The sequence below is a fragment of the Anomaloglossus baeobatrachus genome, chromosome 6 (assembly GCF_048569485.1).
Source record: "Anomaloglossus baeobatrachus isolate aAnoBae1 chromosome 6, aAnoBae1.hap1, whole genome shotgun sequence".
Classification (NCBI taxonomy): Eukaryota; Metazoa; Chordata; class Amphibia; order Anura; family Aromobatidae; genus Anomaloglossus; species Anomaloglossus baeobatrachus.
Genome location: NC_134358.1, coordinates 322,573,800 through 322,596,890, shown reverse-complemented (window position 1 = coordinate 322,596,890; position 23,091 = coordinate 322,573,800).

The following is a 23,091-nucleotide window of genomic DNA, read 5'->3' as shown; positions in this document are numbered from 1 at the left end:
TTTGCATCAAGCACATTCAAAAATACGCCATTCTTATCCGTCCCCAGGATGACACCGGGGTAGGTAGCAAAGTCTTTCCTGATCCCAGCTCTGTTCATCTTGGCTTCTTTTAAAAACACATCAAGCAAGGGTTACTCCAAGCGGAGTCTCCCTTTTTTTCCAAAAATTGGGCCACACAGACACCCACCCCATCAGTGGCAGCACTTGGGCCCTAGTTGCAAACAGGATGTTTTGATTTGCATCAAGCACATTCAAAAATACGCCATTCTTATCCGTCCCCAGGATGACACCGGGGTAGGTAGCAAAGTCTTTGCTGATCCCAGCTCTGTTCATCTTGGCTTCTTTTAAAAACACATCAAGCAAGGGTTACTCCAAGCGGAGTCTCCCTTTTTTTCCAAAAATTGGGCCACACAGACACCCACCCCATCAGTGGCAGCACTTGGGCCCTAGTTGCAAACAGGATGTTTTGATTTGCATCAAGCACATTCAAAAATACGCCATTCTTATCCGTCCCCAGGATGACACCGGGGTAGGTAGCAAAGTCTTTGCTGATCCCAGCTCTGTTCATCTTGGCTTCTTTTAAAAACACATCAAGCAAGGGTTACTCCAAGCGGAGTCTCCCTTTTTTTCCAAAAATTGGGCCACACAGACACCCACCCCATCAGTGGCAGCACTTGGGCCCTAGTTGCAAACAGGATGTTTTGATTTGCATCAAGCACATTCAAAAATACGCCATTCTTATCCGTCCCCAGGATGACACCGGGGTAGGTAGCAAAGTCTTTCCTGATCCCAGCTCTGTTCATCTTGGCTTCTTTTAAAAACACATCAAGCAAGGGTTACTCCAAGCGGAGTCTCCCTTTTTTTCCAAAAATTGGGCCACACAGACACCCACCCCATCAGTGGCAGCACTTGGGCCCTAGTTGCAAACAGGATGTTTTGATTTGCATCAAGCACATTCAAAAATACGCCATTCTTATCCGTCCCCAGGATGACACCGGGGTAGGTAGCAAAGTCTTTCCTGATCCCAGCTCTGTTCATCTTGGCTTCTTTTAAAAACACATCAAGCAAGGGTTACTCCAAGCGGAGTCTCCCTTTTTTTCCAAAAATTGGGCCACACAGACACCCACCCCATCAGTGGCAGCACTTGGGCCCTAGTTGCAAACAGGATGTTTTGATTTGCATCAAGCACATTCAAAAATACGCCATTCTTATCCGTCCCCAGGATGACACCGGGGTAGGTAGCAAAGTCTTTGCTGATCCCAGCTCTGTTCATCTTGGCTTCTTTTAAAAACACATCAAGCAAGGGTTACTCCAAGCGGAGTCTCCCTTTTTTTCCAAAAATTGGGCCACACAGACACCCACCCCATCAGTGGCAGCACTTGGGCCCTAGTTGCAAACAGGATGTTTTGATTTGCATCAAGCACATTCAAAAATACGCCATTCTTATCCGTCCCCAGGATGACACCGGGGTAGGTAGCAAAGTCTTTGCTGATCCCAGCTCTGTTCATCTTGGCTTCTTTTAAAAACACATCAAGCAAGGGTTACTCCAAGCGGAGTCTCCCTTTTTTTCCAAAAATTGGGCCACACAGACACCCACCCCATCAGTGGCAGCACTTGGGCCCTAGTTGCAAACAGGATGTTTTGATTTGCATCAAGCACATTCAAAAATACGCCATTCTTATCCGTCCCCAGGATGACACCGGGGTAGGTAGCAAAGTCTTTCCTGATCCCAGCTCTGTTCATCTTGGCTTCTTTTAAAAACACATCAAGCAAGGGTTACTCCAAGCGGAGTCTCCCTTTTTTTCCAAAAATTGGGCCACACAGACACCCACCCCATCAGTGGCAGCACTTGGGCCCTAGTTGCAAACAGGATGTTTTGATTTGCATCAAGCACATTCAAAAATACGCCATTCTTATCCGTCCCCAGGATGACACCGGGGTAGGTAGCAAAGTCTTTGCTGATCCCAGCTCTGTTCATCTTGGCTTCTTTTAAAAACACATCAAGCAAGGGTTACTCCAAGCGGAGTCTCCCTTTTTTTCCAAAAATTGGGCCACACAGACACCCACCCCATCAGTGGCAGCACTTGGGCCCTAGTTGCAAACAGGATGTTTTGATTTGCATCAAGCACATTCAAAAATACGCCATTCTTATCCGTCCCCAGGATGACACCGGGGTAGGTAGCAAAGTCTTTGCTGATCCCAACTCTGTTCATCTTGGCTTCTTTTAAAAACACATCAAGCAAGGGTTACTCCAAGCGGAGTCTCCCTTTTTTTCCAAAAATTGGGCCACACAGACACCCACCCCATCAGTGGCAGCACTTGGGCCCTAGTTGCAAACAGGATGTTTTGATTTGCATCAAGCACATTCAAAAATACGCCATTCTTATCCGTCCCCAGGATGACACCGGGGTAGGTAGCAAAGTCTTTGCTGATCCCAGCTCTGTTCATCTTGGCTTCTTTTAAAAACACATCAAGCAAGGGTTACTCCAAGCGGAGTCTCCCTTTTTTTCCAAAAATTGGGCCACACAGACACCCACCCCATCAGTGGCAGCACTTGGGCCCTAGTTGCAAACAGGATGTTTTGATTTGCATCAAGCACATTCAAAAATACGCCATTCTTATCCGTCCCCAGGATGACACCGGGGTAGGTAGCAAAGTCTTTGCTGATCCCAGCTCTGTTCATCTTGGCTTCTTTTAAAAACACATCAAGCAAGGGTTACTCCAAGCGGAGTCTCCCTTTTTTTCCAAAAATTGGGCCACACAGACACCCACCCCATCAGTGGCAGCACTTGGGCCCTAGTTGCAAACAGGATGTTTTGATTTGCATCAAGCACATTCAAAAATACGCCATTCTTATCCGTCCCCAGGATGACACCGGGGTAGGTAGCAAAGTCTTTGCTGATCCCAGCTCTGTTCATCTTGGCTTCTTTTAAAAACACATCAAGCAAGGGTTACTCCAAGCGGAGTCTCCCTTTTTTTCCAAAAATTGGGCCACACAGACACCCACCCCATCAGTGGCAGCACTTGGGCCCTAGTTGCAAACAGGATGTTTTGATTTGCATCAAGCACATTCAAAAATACACCATTCTTATCCGTCCCCAGGATGACACCGGGGTAGGTAGCAAAGTCTTTGCTGATCCCAGCTCTGTTCATCTTGGCTTCTTTTAAAAACACATCAAGCAAGGGTTACTCCAAGCGGAGTCTCCCTTTTTTTCCAAAAATTGGGCCACACAGACACCCACCCCATCAGTGGCAGCACTTGGGCCCTAGTTGCAAACAGGATGTTTTGATTTGCATCAAGCACATTCAAAAATACGCCATTCTTATCCGTCCCCAGGATGACACCGGGGTAGGTAGCAAAGTCTTTCCTGATCCCAGCTCTGTTCATCTTGGCTTCTTTTAAAAACACATCAAGCAAGTGTTACTCCAAGCGGAGTCTCCCTTTTTTTCCAAAAATTGGGCCACACAGACACCCACCCCATCAGTGGCAGCACTTGGGCCCTAGTTGCAAACAGGATGTTTTGATTTGCATCAAGCACATTCAAAAATACGCCATTCTTATCCGTCCCCAGGATGACACCGGGGTAGGTAGCAAAGTCTTTCCTGATCCCAGCTCTGTTCATCTTGGCTTCTTTTAAAAACACATCAAGCAAGGGTTACTCCAAGCGGAGTCTCCCTTTTTTTCCAAAAATTGGGCCACACAGACACCCACCCCATCAGTGGCAGCACTTGGGCCCTAGTTGCAAACAGGATGTTTTGATTTGCATCAAGCACATTCAAAAATACGCCATTCTTATCCGTCCCCAGGATGACACCGGGGTAGGTAGCAAAGTCTTTGCTGATCCCAGCTCTGTTCATCTTGGCTTCTTTTAAAAACACATCAAGCAAGGGTTACTCCAAGCGGAGTCTCCCTTTTTTTCCAAAAATTGGGCCACACAGACACCCACCCCATCAGTGGCAGCACTTGGGCCCTAGTTGCAAACAGGATGTTTTGATTTGCATCAAGCACATTCCAAATCCACAAGCATTTACTCTCCCCAGGATGACACAGGGGTAGTAAATTCCTTCTGGATCCATGACTTGTTCATTTTGATGAACGTCAGTCTGTCCACATTGTCACTGGACAGACGCGTGCGCTTATCTGTCAGCACACACCCAGCAGCACTGAATACACGTTCAGAGACAACGCTGGCAGCTGGACACGACAAAATCTCCAAGGCGTAACTGGAGAGCTCTGGCCATTTTTCTATGTTTGAAGCCCAAAAGGAGCAAGGCTCCAGTTGCACAGTCATGGCATCGATGTTCATTTGGAGATACTCCTGTATCATCCTCTCCAGCCGTTGAGTATGTGTCAGACTTGTTGTCTCTGGTGGCCTTGCAAAAGAGGGTCTAAAAAAATTATGTAAAGATTCCATAAAATTGCTGTTACCGGCACCAGATACGGTCCTACTGGTACGGGTAGACTGGTGAAGATGACGAGACCGTCCCATGTTTGTCAAGTTACAACTGGGAGATTCCCTCCCTGCACCTGCACGGTTGTTTGGTGGAAAAGCCGAGCTAAGATCGAGTAACAGCTTCTGCTGATACTCCTGCATACGTGCGTCCCTTTCTATGGCTGGAATTATGTCACAAAATTTGGACTTGTACCGGGGATCTAATAGTGTGGCAATCCAGTAGTCATCATCACTTCTAATTTTGACAATACGACTGTCATGTTGGAGGTAGTGCAACAAAAAGGCACTCATGTGTCTTGCGCAGCCATGCGGACCAAGTCCACGCTGTGTTTGTGGCATAGAGGTGCTACCCGTTCTTTCTTCCTCTGACATCTCCCCCCAACCTCTTTCAACTGAAATTTGACCAAGGTCTCCCTCATCCGCTGAGTCTTCCATGTCCATGGACAGTTCGTCCTCCATTTCTTCATGTTCTCCTGCACCTTGCTCAACATTTCGCCTGCTACTATGCGCCCTTGTCGATCCCTGTTCCCCATGGTCCCATGCCTGCTGCGTTGGTGATGATGAACGTCTGGACCTTGGTGATGTTGTTGTCCCTTGCACATATGAATCCTCCTGTAGTTCCTCCCCTTCATGTTGTCCCACCCCCTGACTCCGAATAGTGTTTAGCGTGTGCTCCAGCATGTAAATGACTGGAATCGTCATGCTGATAATGGCATTGTCAGAGCTAAACATATTCGTCGCCATGTCGAAACTGTGCAGAAGGGTGCATAGGTCCTTGATCTGAGACCACTCCATCAGGGTGATCTGCCCCACCTCTGCATCTCGTTGGCCCAGGCTATACGTCATGACGTATTGCACCAGGGCTCTGCGGTGCTGCCACAGTCGCTGTAACATGTGGAGAGTTGAATTCCAGCGTGTCGCCACATCGCATTTCAGGCGATGAACCGGCAGGCCGAAAGACTTCTGTAGCGATGCAAGTCGCTCAGCTGCGGCGCTTGAACGCCGGAAGTGAGCAGACAGTTTTCGTGCCCTGTTCAGAAGGCCATCTAGGCCGGGATAGTGTGTTAAAAATTGCTGCACGACAAGGTTCAACACGTGAGCCATACAAGGTACGTGTGTCACCTTGCCCAGGCGAAGGGCCGCACCCAGGTTTGCAGCATTGTCGCACACGGCCTTACCAGGCTGCAGGTTGAGTGGAGACAACCATTTATTAAACTCGGACCGCAGAGCTGACCACAACTCCTCAGCTGTGTGACTCTTATTACCAAGACATGTCAAGCTAAAGACCGCCTGATGCCGTTGCGCTCGGCTGCCAGCATAGTAATGAGGCGTGCGTGATTCCTTCTGCGCAGTGAGAACGCTGGTGGCCTGACCAGGCAGGCTTGGGGCGGAGGTGGAGGACCCAGATGAGGTGGAGGATGCAGAAGCTGTGGCGGAACTTGGACAGACAGAGGATTGACACACAAGTCGTGGGGACGGCAAGACTTGTGCAGCAGACCCTTCACCATCTATCACCATAGTTACCCAGTGCCCAGTCAGCGACATGTAACGTCCCTGTCCATGCTTACTGGTCCAAGTATCGGTGGTGAAATGCACCCGTTCACACACAGAGTTTCTCAAGGAAGCGGTGATGTTGTGTGCGACATGCTGGTGTAGCGCGGGCACACCTTTCTTAGAGAAGTAGTGGCGACTAGGCATCTGGTACTGGGGCACAGCGACAGACATAAGGTCTCTAAAATCCTGTGTGTCCACTAGGCGGAAAGGCAGCATTTCGGTAGCCAACAGCTTACAGAGGGATAGAGTCAACCTCTTAGCTTTGTCATGGGTCGGAGGAAGTGGCCTTTTATTTGACCACATCTGAGGGACAGAGATCTGGCTGCTGTGTGTAGACGGTGTTGAGTAGGGTGTCCCTGGAAAAATGCAGGTTTGTGAGGAAAGTGCAGGCAGAGACATGATGTTGCCTTCATCCAACGTTGGTGCTATCGATGTCTGAGAGAGCTGTACACACTCACTTGTTTCCCCTTCCAAACCAACTGACGACCTTACAAGCAAACTGCCTGTTGCGGTTACAGTGGTGGAAGTTTTGCGTGGAAAAACAGGTGTGACAGCTGTCCCCACAGTCCTAGAAGATGAAGAGCGCGCGGATGCACTGGAAGGGGCGGGCGGTGGATGGTTCGCTCCGCTAGCCGGCATTGCAGCACGGTGAGCTTCCCACCGGGACTTATGATATTTATTCATGTGACGATTCATGGAAGAAGTTGTCAAACTGCTGAGGTTTTGACCTCTACTAACAGAATCATGACAAATGTTACATATCACATGAGTTGGGCGATCTTTTTCGATGTGAAAAAAGGCCCAGGCTAGGCAAGGCTTAGAGGCCATGCGACCTGTTGATCCACCCCGAATAATGCTCATAGGCAGAGTGGTGGCTGAGGATGCAGTTGTAGACGTGCTACCAGTGCTCCGACTCTGTCCAGGAAGGCGCAAGGTAACTTCGTCGTCGGTTGCATCCTCCTCCACCGCCTCTGTTGACCTCCTCGAGTGCCTGACTGGGGGTTGACAGTAGGTGGGATCTAGAACGTCATCATCAATTGTTGTGTTCGCACTCCCCTCCCCCTCAGACCGAGCCTCTTCTTGCCCTGACCGAATATTTAAGTTGTCATCCCAATCGGGTATCTGCGTCTCATCTTCATCAGTATGTTCCTCATTGTCTATAACCACAGGTGTTACAGTTTGTGACAAAGGGTCAACATTATGCTCAGAAACTTGGTCCTCACGGCCTGAATCTGAGTCACAAAGGTTCTGGGCATCACTGCAGACCATTTCCTGTTCTGTACTCACTGTAGCTTGGGAGCAGACCTCTGATTCCCAGGCTATAGTGTGACTGAACAGCTCTGCAGACTCAGCCATCTCAGTTCCACCATACTGTGCAGGGCTGATGGAGACTTCAGAGCTGGGAGAAATCAAGTGTGATTGGGATGACAACTCAGAGGAATGGTGTTTTTTGGATGCGGTACTTGAAGTGGCTGAGAGGGCACTTGTTGGACCACTTGAGATCCATTCAAGCATTTTCCTTTTTTGCCCATCATCTACCTTTGTTCCTCTTGTTCGTGTCCGTAAAAAAGGGAGCACATCGGATTGTCCACAATAAGTAGTAGACATCTTACTTTTGCTAGTAGATGGTCTATCTTCAGCAGATGATAATGGAGCTTTGGCACCTTCCCCACTGACAAAACCTTTTTTTCCTTTTCCACCACGCCTCTTCCCCTTTCCACCAGCATCTGTCATTTTGCCACTCATGTTGATTGCGACAAGATTGTGGACTGAAAATGTGGTAGTAAAAATTGAGAGGTGGTGAAGATTGCAGTGGTGGTCTAGCTTTATTAACAGCAGAATAATAAAGAATAAATATCCCTGACAATGTAACTTAGTTATAATTAGTTGGAGTGTGCAACGCAGGCAGACGTGCTGCAAATGTCTTGGCACTAGTGGGACTATAGCAAAGTCCAATAGCCACGTATAGGATGCCACTAGGTACACTGAGTGTGTGCTAGTATAATGGCTTAGTTATAATTAGTTGGAGTGTGCAACGCAGGCAGACGTGCTGCAAATGTCTTGGCACTAGTGGGACTATAGCAAAGTCCAATAGCCACGTATAGGATGCCACTAGGTACACTGAGTGTGTGCTAGTATAATGGCTTAGTTATAATTAGTTGGAGTGTGCAACGCAGGCAGACGTGCTGCAAATGTCTTGGCACTAGTGGGACTATAGCAAAGTCCAATAGCCACGTATAGGATGCCACTAGGTACACTGAGTGTGTGCTAGTATAATGGCTTAGTTATAATTAGTTGGAGTGTGCAACGCAGGCAGACGTGCTGCAAATGTCTTGGCACTAGTGGGACTATAGCAAAGTCCAATAGCCACGTATAGGATGCCACTAGGTTCACTGAGTGTGTGCTAGTATAATGGCTTAGTTATAATTAGTTGGAGTGTGCAACGCAGGCAGACGTGCTGCAAATGTCTTGGCACTAGTGGGACTATAGCAAAGTCCAATAGCCACGTATAGGATGCCACTAGGTACACTGAGTGTGTGCTAGTATAATGGCTTAGTTATAATTAGTTGGAGTGTGCAACGCAGGCAGACGTGCTGCAAATGTCTTGGCACTAGTGGGACTATAGCAAAGTCCAATAGCCACGTATAGGATGCCACTAGGTACACTGAGTGTGTGCTAGTATAATGGCTTAGTTATAATTAGTTGGAGTGTGCAACGCAGGCAGACGTGCTGCAAATGTCTTGGCACTAGTGGGACTATAGCAAAGTCCAATAGCCACGTATAGGATGCCACTAGGTACACTGAGTGTGTGCTAGTATAATGGCTTAGTTATAATTAGTTGGAGTGTGCAACGCAGGCAGACGTGCTGCAAATGTCTTGGCACTAGTGGGACTATAGCAAAGTCCAATAGCCACGTATAGGATGCCACTAGGTACACTGAGTGTGTGCTAGTATAATGGCTTAGTTATAATTAGTTGGAGTGTGCAACGCAGGCAGACGTGCTGCAAATGTCTTGGCACTAGTGGGACTATAGCAAAGTCCAATAGCCACGTATAGGATGCCACTAGGTACACTGAGTGTGTGCTAGTATAATGGCTTAGTTATAATTAGTTGGAGTGTGCAACGCAGGCAGACGTGCTGCAAATGTCTTGGCACTAGTGGGACTATAGCAAAGTCCAATAGCCACGTATAGGATGCCACTAGGTACACTGAGTGTGTGCTAGTATAATGGCTTAGTTATAATTAGTTGGAGTGTGCAACGCAGGCAGACGTGCTGCAAATGTCTTGGCACTAGTGGGACTATAGCAAAGTCCAATAGCCACGTATAGGATGCCACTAGGTACACTGAGTGTGTGCTAGTATAATGGCTTAGTTATAATTAGTTGGAGTGTGCAACGCAGGCAGACGTGCTGCAAATGTCTTGCCACTAGTGGGACTATAGCAAAGTCCAATAGCCACGTATAGGATGCCACTAGGTACACTGAGTGTTTGCTAGTAAAATTGCTTAGTTTAAAAAAGTTGTAGTGTGCAATGCAGGCAGACGTGCTCTGCAAATGTCTTTGCACTAGTGGGACTATAGCAAAGTCCAATAGCCACGTATAGGATGCTGTCAGGACCGGGAGGACTGATGGGCCCAGGAGGTGGATCCACTGGACCGAGTATCCCACCTGGGGGCAGGGTACACGGCAGCCGGAGAACTGGCGTGGCCGGGACAGGTATAACCAGGTCAGCAGAGTCACAAAGTTCTTTAGGACGGTAAGGAAAACAGGCACAGGTACCAGGGAGCAAAGACAAGGAGTCTACAGGACACGGCACCAGGGGGCCTGAGCACCTAGCTCAAAAGACAAAGCTTCCAGACACGTTGATCAGGCAACGCCCCTATGGAAGGGCCAGTCTTATATATCCAGCACAGCCGTAGGTCACTTCCTGCTTCAGGTGTGCTGGGTCCATAAAACCAGGAGAGTGGGCGCGGCCTGGTCCTATACAGAGGCATGAGGCTAATACTCAGAGTCAGACTCATGAGACCAGGAGCAGGACACAGGAGAGCACGAGCGGCAGCCATGACCGGTGGACACGTGGAGTGGATCAGTGGGTAAGGAGCAGTGCAATGACGGTGAGGCCGGATCGGTGGGTACGGAGCGGTGGTGCGATGCAGGTGCGACTGGATCAGTGGGTACAGAGCGGTGGTGCAATGCAGGTATGACTGGATCAGTGGGTATGGAGCGGTGGTGCAATCCAGGAACCGGCTCAGTGGGTAAGGAGGGCTGCTGGGACACCGGGAGCGTGACAGTACCCCCCCCTTGAAGCCCCCCTCCCCGCGGCCGGGACATGTAGGCGCGCCGAAGAGGGGCAGCAACGTACTTCCGGGACAACCAGGACCGAGCCTCGGGACCGCAATCCACCCAATCGACCAGGAAGGACTGCCTACCCCGGACCGTTTTCATGGCCACTATGTCCCGTATCGGAGAACCCAAGTCAGCGGCAACGGAGGCAACGGATAGGGGAAGACAGTCAGAAGCAGGACTGGAGTCGTGGGCGACCGGTTCGGGCGTCTCGGACCGGGTACAGGATAGTGTGTCATCCTCAGTAGCAGGGGGCATCAAAGTCTCAAGTGCCAGGGATGGTGGCACGACGCTGGGCTGCGTCGACTCTGCTTCTGGGTCCGGTGGCACCACAGGCACAAGTGCCAGGAGCTGTGGTACACCGCTGGACTGCGTCGTCGCCTTTTCTTCTTCCGGCGGCATAGCAGGTTCAGGTGACAGGGGCCGAGGAACGGGCTGTAGGCAGTGGTCATGACACCAGGACCCCCAGCGAGTAATAGCGCCAGAGTGCCAACTAATGGCAGGGTCATGGAGTTGAAGCCAGGGTAGGCCCAGCAGGAGCTCAGGAGCCATCCTCGGGATCACATAGAAGGTGATGGTCTCAGTGTGCAAAGTGCCAACCTGGAGTCTCACTGGTTCAGTGGTATATCGGACAGGTTCGTATAGCAGTTTGCCGTCCACGGAGGCGAACCAGAGGGGCTTGGCAAGCGGGATCACAGGTACCTGGTATCGGTCCACTGCAGACTGGTGTATGAAATTAGCCGCTGCCCCAGAATCGATGTGGGCCTCTGCTGTGAACCTGGTCTTCTTCGTCGTCACCTGGACAGTCTGTGTAAGTGGAACGGAGGGGATTCCGGTGCCAAGGGTAGCGGTTCCCACCATCCCTTGGGCCTGGGGTCTACCAGGTTTCTCAGGGCATGTCCGAAGCATGTGTGACCCGTCTCCACAATAGAAGCACAGGCCCAGGGCGAGCCGTTCTGCACGGCGTTGCTTGGCTTGGTTCAGTCGGTCAATTTGCATGGGTTCCGGAAACATGTCACAGGAAGGCAGGGGCAAAGGAGCGATAGGCCTCTGCGGGGACAAGGCGTGACGGGGTGGTCGCTTCTCCCGGAATACCTCTTTGGTTCGCTCCTGGAAACGGAGGTCAATTCGGGTGGCTAAGGATATTAAAGCGTCCAAGGTGCGTGGAACGTCACGGCCAGCAAGCTCGTCTTTGACGCGGCCAGAGAGTCCTTCCCAAAAGGCCGCCGTCAAGGCCTCATTGTTCCAGCCCAGCTCAGAGGCGAGCGTGCGGAACTGGATGGCGTATTGGCCGACGGTCAGGGTCCCTTGGCGTAGCCGGAGGAGCGAAGAGGTCACTGTGGTGGTACGTCCGGGTTCATCGAATGTACTTCGGAAGGCGTGCAAGAATTCCCGGATGTTAGTGGTCATTGGATCCTCATTCTCCCACAGGGGGTTAATCCAGGCTAGAGCTTCGCCTTCCAAGTGTGACATCAGGAACGCCACTTTAGCCTGGTCTGAGACAAACAAATGAGGAAGCAACTTGAAATGCAGAGAGCACTGATTCAAGAAGCCGCGGCAGGACTTGGGATCCCCTGCATAGCGAGGCGGAGCAGCGAGGCGAAGTTGCGAGGCCGTGGCGGAAACTGGTTCGGAGCCGGAGACTGGTTGCTGTGTGGACTCAGACGAGGCAGCGGTCTGCAGTGTATATAACCGGTGGTCCATAGACGCCAGGAATTTCAGCATCCGGTGTAAGGTGTCACGCTGTTGCACCAGTTCCTGGCGTAGTTCGGCCAGCTCAGATGTTTGTGCTCCAGCGGGATCCATGGCCTGATCAAACTGTCAGGACCGGGAGGACTGATGGGCCCAGGAGGTGGATCCACTGGACCGAGTATCCCACCTGGGGGCAGGGTACACGGCAGCCGGAGAACTGGCGTGGCCGGGACAGGTATAACCAGGTCAGCAGAGTCACAAAGTTCTTTAGGACGGTAAGGAAAACAGGCACAGGTACCAGGGAGCAAAGACAAGGAGTCTACAGGACACGGCACCAGGGGGCCTGAGCACCTAGCTCAAAAGACAAAGCTTCCAGACACGTTGATCAGGCAACGCCCCTATGGAAGGGCCAGTCTTCTATATCCAGCACAGCCGTAGGTCACTTCCTGCTTCAGGTGTGCTGGGTCCATAAAACCAGGAGAGTGGGCGCGGCCTGGTCCTATACAGAGGCATGAGGCTAATACTCAGAGTCAGACTCATGAGACCAGGAGCAGGACACAGGAGAGCACGAGCGGCAGCCATGACCGGTGGACACGTGGAGTGGATCAGTGGGTAAGGAGCAGTGCAATGACGGTGAGGCCGGATCGGTGGGTACAGAGCGGTGGTGCGATGCAGGTGCGACTGGATCAGTGGGTACAGAGCGGTGGTGCAATGCAGGTATGACTGGATCAGTGGGTATGGAGCGGTGGTGCAATGCAGGAACCGGCTCAGTGGGTAAGGAGGGCTGCTGGGACACCGGGAGCGTGACAGATGCCACTAGGTACACTGAGTGTGTGCTAGTATAATGGCTTAGTTATAATTAGTTGGAGTGTGCAACGCAGGCAGACGTGCTGCAAATGTCTTGGCACTAGTGGGACTATAGCAAAGTCCAATAGCCACGTATAGGATGCCACTAGGTACACTGAGTGTTTGCTAGTAAAATTGCTTAGTTTAAAAAAGTTGTAGTGTGCAATGCAGGCAGACGTGCTCTGCAAATGTCTTTGCACTAGTGGGACTATAGCAAAGTCCAATAGCCACGTATAGGATGCCACTAGGTACACTGAGTGTGTGCTAGTATAATGGCTTAGTTATAATTAGTTGGAGTGTGCAACGCAGGCAGACGTGCTGCAAATGTCTTGGCACTAGTGGGACTATAGCAAAGTCCAATAGCCACGTATAGGATGCCACTAGGTACACTGAGTGTGTGCTAGTATAATGGCTTAGTTATAATTAGTTGGAGTGTGCAACGCAGGCAGACGTGCTGCAAATGTCTTGGCACTAGTGGGACTATAGCAAAGTCCAATAGCCACGTATAGGATGCCACTAGGTACACTGAGTGTGTGCTAGTATAATGGCTTAGTTATAATTAGTTGGAGTGTGCAACGCAGGCAGACGTGCTGCAAATGTCTTGGCACTAGTGGGACTATAGCAAAGTCCAATAGCCACGTATAGGATGCCACTAGGTACACTGAGTGTGTGCTAGTATAATGGCTTAGTTATAATTAGTTGGAGTGTGCAACGCAGGCAGACGTGCTGCAAATGTCTTGGCACTAGTGGGACTATAGCAAAGTCCAATAGCCACGTATAGGATGCCACTAGGTACACTGAGTGTGTGCTAGTATAATGGCTTAGTTATAATTAGTTGGAGTGTGCAACGCAGGCAGACGTGCTGCAAATGTCTTGGCACTAGTGGGACTATAGCAAAGTCCAATAGCCACGTATAGGATGCCACTAGGTACACTGAGTGTGTGCTAGTATAATGGCTTAGTTATAATTAGTTGGAGTGTGCAACGCAGGCAGACGTGCTGCAAATGTCTTGGCACTAGTGGGACTATAGCAAAGTCCAATAGCCACGTATAGGATGCCACTAGGTTCACTGAGTGTGTGCTAGTATAATGGCTTAGTTATAATTAGTTGGAGTGTGCAACGCAGGCAGATGCGCTCTGCAAATGTCTTGGCACTAGTAGGACTATAGCAAAGTCCAATAGCCACGTATAGGATGCCACTAGGTACACTGAGTGTGTGCTAGTATAATGGCTTAGTTATAATTAGTTGGAGTGTGCAACGCAGGCAGACGTGCTGCAAATGTCTTGGCACTAGTGGGACTATAGCAAAGTCCAATAGCCACGTATAGGATGCCACTAGGTACACTGAGTGTGTGCTAGTATAATGGCTTAGTTATAATTAGTTGGAGTGTGCAACGCAGGCAGACGTGCTGCAAATGTCTTGGCACTAGTGGGACTATAGCAAAGTCCAATAGCCACGTATAGGATGCCACTAGGTACACTGAGTGTGTGCTAGTATAATGGCTTAGTTATAATTAGTTGGAGTGTGCAACGCAGGCAGACGTGCTGCAAATGTCTTGGCACTAGTGGGACTATAGCAAAGTCCAATAGCCACGTATAGGATGCCACTAGGTACACTGAGTGTGTGCTAGTATAATGGCTTAGTTATAATTAGTTGGAGTGTGCAACGCAGGCAGACGTGCTGCAAATGTCTTGGCACTAGTGGGACTATAGCAAAGTCCAATAGCCACGTATAGGATGCCACTAGGTACACTGAGTGTTTGCTAGTAAAATTGCTTAGTTTAAAAAAGTTGTAGTGTGCAATGCAGGCAGACGTGCTCTGCAAATGTCTTTGCACTAGTGGGACTATAGCAAAGTCCAATAGCCACGTATAGGATGCCACTAGGTACACTGAGTGTGTGCTAGTATAATGGCTTAGTTATAATTAGTTGGAGTGTGCAACGCAGGCAGACGTGCTGCAAATGTCTTGGCACTAGTGGGACTATAGCAAAGTCCAATAGCCACGTATAGGATGCCACTAGGTACACTGAGTGTGTGCTAGTATAATGGCTTAGTTATAATTAGTTGGAGTGTGCAACGCAGGCAGACGTGCTGCAAATGTCTTGGCACTAGTGGGACTATAGCAAAGTCCAATAGCCACGTATAGGATGCCACTAGGTACACTGAGTGTTTGCTAGTAAAATTGCTTAGTTTAAAAAAGTTGTAGTGTGCAATGCAGGCAGACGTGCTCTGCAAATGTCTTTGCACTAGTGGGACTATAGCAAAGTCCAATAGCCACGTATAGGATGCCACTAGGTACACTGAGTGTGTGCTAGTATAATGGCTTAGTTATAATTAGTTGGAGTGTGCAACGCAGGCAGACGTGCTGCAAATGTCTTGGCACTAGTGGGACTATAGCAAAGTCCAATAGCCACGTATAGGATGCCACTAGGTACACTGAGTGTGTGCTAGTATAATGGCTTAGTTATAATTAGTTGGAGTGTGCAACGCAGGCAGACGTGCTGCAAATGTCTTGGCACTAGTGGGACTATAGCAAAGTCCAATAGCCACGTATAGGATGCCACTAGGTACACTGAGTGTGTGCTAGTATAATGGCTTAGTTATAATTAGTTGGAGTGTGCAACGCAGGCAGACGTGCTGCAAATGTCTTGGCACTAGTGGGACTATAGCAAAGTCCAATAGCCACGTATAGGATGCCACTAGGTTCACTGAGTGTGTGCTAGTATAATGGCTTAGTTATAATTAGTTGGAGTGTGCAACGCAGGCAGATGCGCTCTGCAAATGTCTTGGCACTAGTAGGACTATAGCAAAGTCCAATAGCCACGTATAGGATGCCACTAGGTACACTGAGTGTGTGCTAGTATAATGGCTTAGTTATAATTAGTTGGAGTGTGCAACGCAGGCAGACGTGCTGCAAATGTCTTGGCACTAGTGGGACTATAGCAAAGTCCAATAGCCACGTATAGGATGCCACTAGGTACACTGAGTGTGTGCTAGTATAATGGCTTAGTTATAATTAGTTGGAGTGTGCAACGCAGGCAGACGTGCTGCAAATGTCTTGGCACTAGTGGGACTATAGCAAAGTCCAATAGCCACGTATAGGATGCCACTAGGTACACTGAGTGTGTGCTAGTATAATGGCTTAGTTATAATTAGTTGGAGTGTGCAACGCAGGCAGACGTGCTGCAAATGTCTTGGCACTAGTGGGACTATAGCAAAGTCCAATAGCCACGTATAGGATGCCACTAGGTACACTGAGTGTGTGCTAGTATAATGGCTTAGTTATAATTAGTTGGAGTGTGCAACGCAGGCAGACGTGCTGCAAATGTCTTGGCACTAGTGGGACTATAGCAAAGTCCAATAGCCACGTATAGGATGCCACTAGGTACACTGAGTGTGTGCTAGTATAATGGCTTAGTTATAATTAGTTGGAGTGTGCAACGCAGGCAGACGTGCTGCAAATGTCTTGGCACTAGTGGGACTATAGCAAAGTCCAATAGCCACGTATAGGATGCCACTAGGTACACTGAGTGTGTGCTAGTATAATGGCTTAGTTATAATTAGTTGGAGTGTGCAACGCAGGCAGACGTGCTGCAAATGTCTTGGCACTAGTGGGACTATAGCAAAGTCCAATAGCCACGTATAGGATGCCACTAGGTACACTGAGTGTGTGCTAGTATAATGGCTTAGTTATAATTAGTTGGAGTGTGCAACGCAGGCAGACGTGCTGCAAATGTCTTGGCACTAGTGGGACTATAGCAAAGTCCAATAGCCACGTATAGGATGCCACTAGGTTCACTGAGTGTGTGCTAGTATAATGGCTTAGTTATAATTAGTTGGAGTGTGCAACGCAGGCAGATGCGCTCTGCAAATGTCTTGGCACTAGTAGGACTATAGCAAAGTCCAATAGCCACGTATAGGATGCCACTAAAAAACACTTAGTGTGTGCAAGTATAATGGCTTAGTTATAATTAGTTGGAGTGTGCAACGCAGGCAGATGCGCTCTGCAAATGTCTTGGCACTAGTGGGACTATAGCAAAGTCCAATAGCCACGTATAGGATGCCACTAGGTACACTGAGTGTTTGCTAGTAAAATTGCTTAGTTTAAAAAACTTGGAGTGTGCAATGCAGGCAGATGTGCTCTGCTAATGTCTTTGCACTAGTGGGACTATAGCAAAGTCCAATAGCCACGTATAGGATGCCACTAGGTACACTGAGTGTGTGCTAGTATAATGGCTTAGTTATAATTCGTTGGAGTGTGCAACGCAGGCAGATGCGCTCTGCAAATGTCTTGGCACTAGTGGGACTATAGCAAAGTCCAATAGCCACGTATAGGATGCCACTAGGTACACTGAGTGTTTGCTAGTAAAATTGCTTAGTTTAAAAAAGTTGTAGTGTGCAATGCAGGCAGACGTGCTCTGCAAATGTCTTTGCACTAGTGGGACTATAGCAAAGTCCAATAGCCACGTATAGGATGCCACTAGGTACACTGAATGTTTGCTAGTATAATGGCTTACTTAGAATGAGTTGGAGTGTGCAGAGGACAAGAGGGTACAGTGGCAGGATTGTGGTGCTCTGGGTAGAGGAATGGAAGCCTGCCTTTCTATTCCCTCCTAATGGTGAAATGCAGGGAGGAAATCCCTGACCTGGGCTACACAGACGCTGTTGCTGTTTGCAGGACCTGTCACTTATGGCTCTCTGACCCTGCCGCTTTGAGCCCTTAAAAGGACTGCTAGAATGTGCTCTCCCTAAGCTGTCTAACGCTGTGTATGCAGCGCATACAGCTGTATCGGCTATAGGACTCAGGAGGACGGAGCTGCGACACTGATGTCTGACACCAAAGACGCAGAAGGCAGATAATGGCGTTCGTGAAGAAAATGTCCGGTTTTATAATGCAGGGACATGTGACATGCAGATCCTATCACACATGCCGTTGCTTCTCTGGCTAAAAGTCCACTTAGCTGTGTGTGTGTCTGGGATTGGCTGACATGCTGGCCCGCCCCACAAGACGCGCGCGCTTAGGGAAGGAAGACAAGAAAAAAAAAAAATGGCGATCGCCATTATAGAAACAGCAGTGATCTGAAGGCGCTGTTCACGCACACTATACACTGAAATGTGATAATAGTTTGATTCACAGAGTGACTTACACTATTACAGCAGAAACCAAGCTAGGATTTAGCTGTTTTTTGGCTGCTAGAACCGTTCTCGAACGTTTCTAGAACTATCGAGCTTTTGCAAAAAGCTCGAGTTCTAGTTCGATCTAGAACATGCCCCAAAATCACTCGAGCCGCGAACTGGAGAACCACGAACCACGAACCGCGCTCAACTCTAATGCTGAGCATGCGCAGTAGAACGTGATGAAATCCGTCAGCGGATTCCGCCGCTTAGCGCATAGCGGCAGAAACCGCCACGATAGACAATCATTAGACACCGTGGCGGATTCCAACGGAATCCGTCAAGGTGCGCTATTTTACCACACAAACAATGCTATATGCAATGTTCCTTCCACCCGACGCAGCGTCAAAATAACGACGCTGCGTCGTGCAGCGGATGCAACGCAAGACCATCTGTTGCTATCCATAGCTATTAGAAGTCTATGAGGAATATAACGGTTTCCTGCAACGGTTACCATAATTCCTCAAGGCTGCGGATAGCAACGGAAGCTGTCCAACGCAAGTGTGAAAGTAGCTTAAGACAATCGCCCAGTTCAGCCCTTCACAAGCATTAAAAGACCCCGTCCAATGGCCGTTTCACGTTCCACATAAAGTTGCTTCTTCAGGGAAGGTAGAAAGTAGACAGTGTACTTTAAAATGCACATGCATAATCAAATATAGTTTCCTATATTAATAAGGGCAATGAATCTACAAAAAACATGCAATACAGTTATCTGATTTCTTTTGTGCACCAAAAAACTTGAAAAGCGAATCTCACCAGAAAAAAAGAAGATACTAGTGTAAGCTGCATTTTTTTTTCACAGACACATGGTCCATGTGATAAAGTTATCCTCTGAAAAAACCTACTGAATTACATTGGTCCGTGTGGTGCCCAGTTTTTACACAGACAGCACACATTCATGTAAAATGCTCATTAGAATGAGCCCCTACACTGGCAAAAGGCCTTTTTGATCCTACCTATGGCAGGAATTTACAAACCACTCTTCTGTACAGAGCAGGAGGTTTGACCGTCAGTTGCCCTGAGCACTACCGGTACCATACAATTGTGTCGCAGGGTTATCAATGTACTGAAAAAGGGAACAGCATCCCTCAAAACTATCTACATGTCAATATCACTTATGACCACAGCATGTAAAAGGTGATGCTGGGGCCAGTGGTGTATATAAAATTTGTTATTTTGTGCACAAATTCAAAAACGTATTTTTTATACCAATCATCTCAGCATCATCAATGAATAAGGGGACCATGAAAATGTATCCTCTATCCTGTTATCCTTTATTTTCTAACTGGCAAAGCTGAATGGAGCAAGTGTCCACAAGCTACACTGCAAAGTGTTTTGTGAGTCGATCACAACCTTAGCAGGTGAGTTTGGTGCCTTATTATTCATCTATCATGTATATTTTATATGGTTCACATATGACGTGCTCTCAGTTTTCTCCTCATTTGTGTTTTAATGAAATAATGTTTAATTACTGATTTAGGCTTAATCACCAAAACAGCCAAGTTTTTCAACTGTCTAATATTCTTCAAGTTGACAAATTCCTTATCATTTTCTAAGTCTATATTTTTTCTTCCTGAAAACTATTATAGTAGACTCATCTCTTGGCTTATAAGTGGATACAATTGTAGGCAGTGTAGACAAAATTTTTAAAGGAAATGTTTCAGTCAATTAATTCTACCTATTGGAATGAACCTGAGGTAGAGAACATTTTGGATCAGTTCATATTTATCCTGTGTTCTATGCTGAGCACTTACATTAGTGTTTCCATCTACGTTTCCAAAATACCTGATTTAGGTGATTCCCCCAAAAGATATAAATGATCAGTGTAGAGCGCAGGATAAATGTGAGCTGAGCTTTACTACAATCTTTGGGAGGCATAATAAACAAATCAACAGGAGCTGAAGAACTGGCTTTATTTTTTAATGCATTTATTTTTTATGCTTTTCACCTTGCAGTATAAGTAATTAGACTGCTTCATTCTTCGAATCGGTGGGATTACAGCAATACCAGATTTACATAGTGTGGGGTTTTTTTTAGGTTTTGCTACTATCATTCTAAAAACGCTGTTTTACAAAATAAAGGTGTTTTGCATCACCGTATTTTGAAGGCTATAGTTTGTTTTTTCTGCCGACAGATACATGAAGGCTTCTTTTTGCGGGATGAATTGGAGTTTTTATTGGTACCACCTTAAGCCACATACATTTTTTGATCGTTGGCTGGAGACTTGAATGACTAGTCCGAAGTATGTCACTGGGGCTTCTCCCAGCCATGCGCTCCTTAATAGACAGTTTTCTCTCTATGTGTGGGTATAGGAAAAGATGTTACAGTCAAGAGCAGTGGGGCCAGGAGCAGCCACTGGGGAGATGCATTGGACCATTAGATGAGGCACTCCTTGGCAGGCTTTTCAAAATATTTTTTTTCTGAAACGCCACAACATTGTTTCAAGCAGCATGAATTAGCTGACAGGTTTTCTTTAAGAACATGGTCATTGCTGCCCACATTTTTGTTTTTTCTGATAAGTTAAGTTCAGTTGAATATCAAACATGGTATGAATTATACCTGCTTAATGGCTGTGTTTCAGATTAATTACAGGTCAATTATTGTGATAGTTTTTGGTCCTATTAAAATGTATTAAATGCCATTATTACTGAGAAATAGAAGAATAAATCATAGTATACATTTTATAGTTGATAGCTATTGAATATATTTTGATTGACTCCACAATAAAACAACGTATTATGTCCATGCTTTAGCAGTGTTATATAAGCTGACAGGACAGGAAACGGAGCTGCCAGGGTCCAACAACTTGTTGACTGGAACTCATTTGCAAATAAAAGTATATTATAAAATATAGTTGTATTTTATTAGCATATTGTAAAAGTATAGTATGTTCAATATATATTGGAAACATTTATCATACAATGACAAAAAAGCAACCTTCACCTAGGCCAAATTAGATATCTGGAACGTATAGAGATTAAAACAGACCTAAAAGTGTGTCCATAAAATCTAATTACAATTTCCAGCACAGACAATAAATAGACATCATGTTGGGCCAGCATCCTATCCAACAATGTGCATTAATTGTAATTATTATGAATGGAGATCATCTGTAATGGGATGAAAGCAAAATAGATTAACATCACAGTGCTCATGATTTCATAGACCCATTTCTAGAGTGGAAGTCCTGTGTTCACTATATTATACACATGGACAGTGTAATTTAAACTACTGTCATGATTGCAGAATATTATGCTCATAGTAAGCCACCACATGCCAAACATTTATAGTAAGCCATAAATCATGCAGAATGTTAGGTTAACTTCTTCTCTGCAGAACACAGTGGCTATAATTAACACCAATAGATTGAAACATTATTTTGAATTTATTTCTTATGATGTTTGCTTCTAAATGCTGTACTTCTTATATAATTGATCAGTTTTTAGACATTAGGATTTATTTTATATTATGATTATCGCAGCTGTAAGAAAGATAACATTTTTCAGGTTTAAAGAGGTCTTACATTAGTAATGTGACCCCCTTTCTTTTAATCTAACTGCTCCTATCTAAAGGTCCAGTCACACTAAGCAACTTACCAGCGATCCCAACAACGTGTTAGGGCCAGGTGGACGGGCAGACCCAGGAGGTGGATCCACTGGGCTGAACACCTCACCGAAGGCAAGGTGCCCGGTAGCTGGAGCACTACGGGTAGCAGGACAGTCCGTTCAGAGGAGTGGAGTGTAGAAGTCCCTGGGACCACGGAGTCACTGTAGGTAGTCCGGGTGACAGAGCTCAGGTTCGGAGGCCGAGATGACGTCAGGCAGAGTCCGGAACTGACGGAGCGAGAAGACGGGTCACCACAGGGATCGGAGATGGTATGAACTGACAGGATGGCAGACCGTCACCGTTCGGGGTTCGGGTATCGTCAGGACCGGTTGGCGAGGCAGGAGCGGCTCTAGGAGAGAGTTAGGTAAGTATACCACAAGACACAAGGAGACCTGACTCCTAGCTTAGCAAAACACGAAGAACAGGCTCCGCCCACTTGGAAAGGATCTCCCTATATACCCTGTACCTGATTCTTCAATATCCTGTTGGAGGACACTGGCCCTTTAAGAGAGGGTCAATGACCGCGCGCGCGCCCTAATGCGCATGAACGAGGCCCGGGTGCCAGAAGCCAGAGCAGGGAGCGGTGAACAGGAGGCAGGAGAGCCGGGCTGGAGCAGAGTTGCCGACGGGTGCCTGGAGCAGGGACCGGGCTGCCTGGGGACCGCAGGTGATGGGGCATGGAGGCTGTGAAGCGGGAGACGCCTGGCAGAGGAGCTGGGGAGCGAGGTAGGGGAGCCGGGGAGCGTGGCAGGGGAGCCGGGGAGCGTGGCAGGGGAGCCGGGGAGCGTGGCAGGGGAGCCGGAGAGCGTGACAGGGGAGCCGGGGAGCGTGACACAACGATAGGGATCGCTGGTAAGTTGCTAGGAGGTTGCTGGTGAGATGTCACACTGCGACGCTCCAGCGATCCCACCAGCAACCTGACCTGGCAGGGATCGCTGGAGCGTCGCTACACAAGTTGCTGGTGAGCTCACCAGCAACCAGTGACCAGCCCCCAGCGCCGCGTGGAAGATGCTGCGATTGGTAACTAAGGTAAATATCGGGTAACCAACCCGATATTTACCTTGGTTACCAGCGCACGGAGCTACACGTGCAGAGAGCAGGAAGCAGCGCACACTGAGCGCTGGCTCCCTGCTCTCCTAGTTACAGTACACATGGGTTAATTACCCGATGTGTACTGCAGCTAAATGTGCACAGAGCAGGGAGCAGCGCACAATGCTTAGCGCTTGGTCCCTGCTCTCCTAGCTACAGCACACATCGGGTTAATTAACTCGATGTGTCCTGCAGCTACATGTGCACAGAGCTGGAGCCGGCACTGACAGCTGAGAGCGGCAGAGGCTGTTAACAAAGGTAAATATCGGGTAACCAAGGACAGGGCTTCTTGGTTACCCAATGTTTACTGTGGTTACCAGTGTCCGCAGAAGC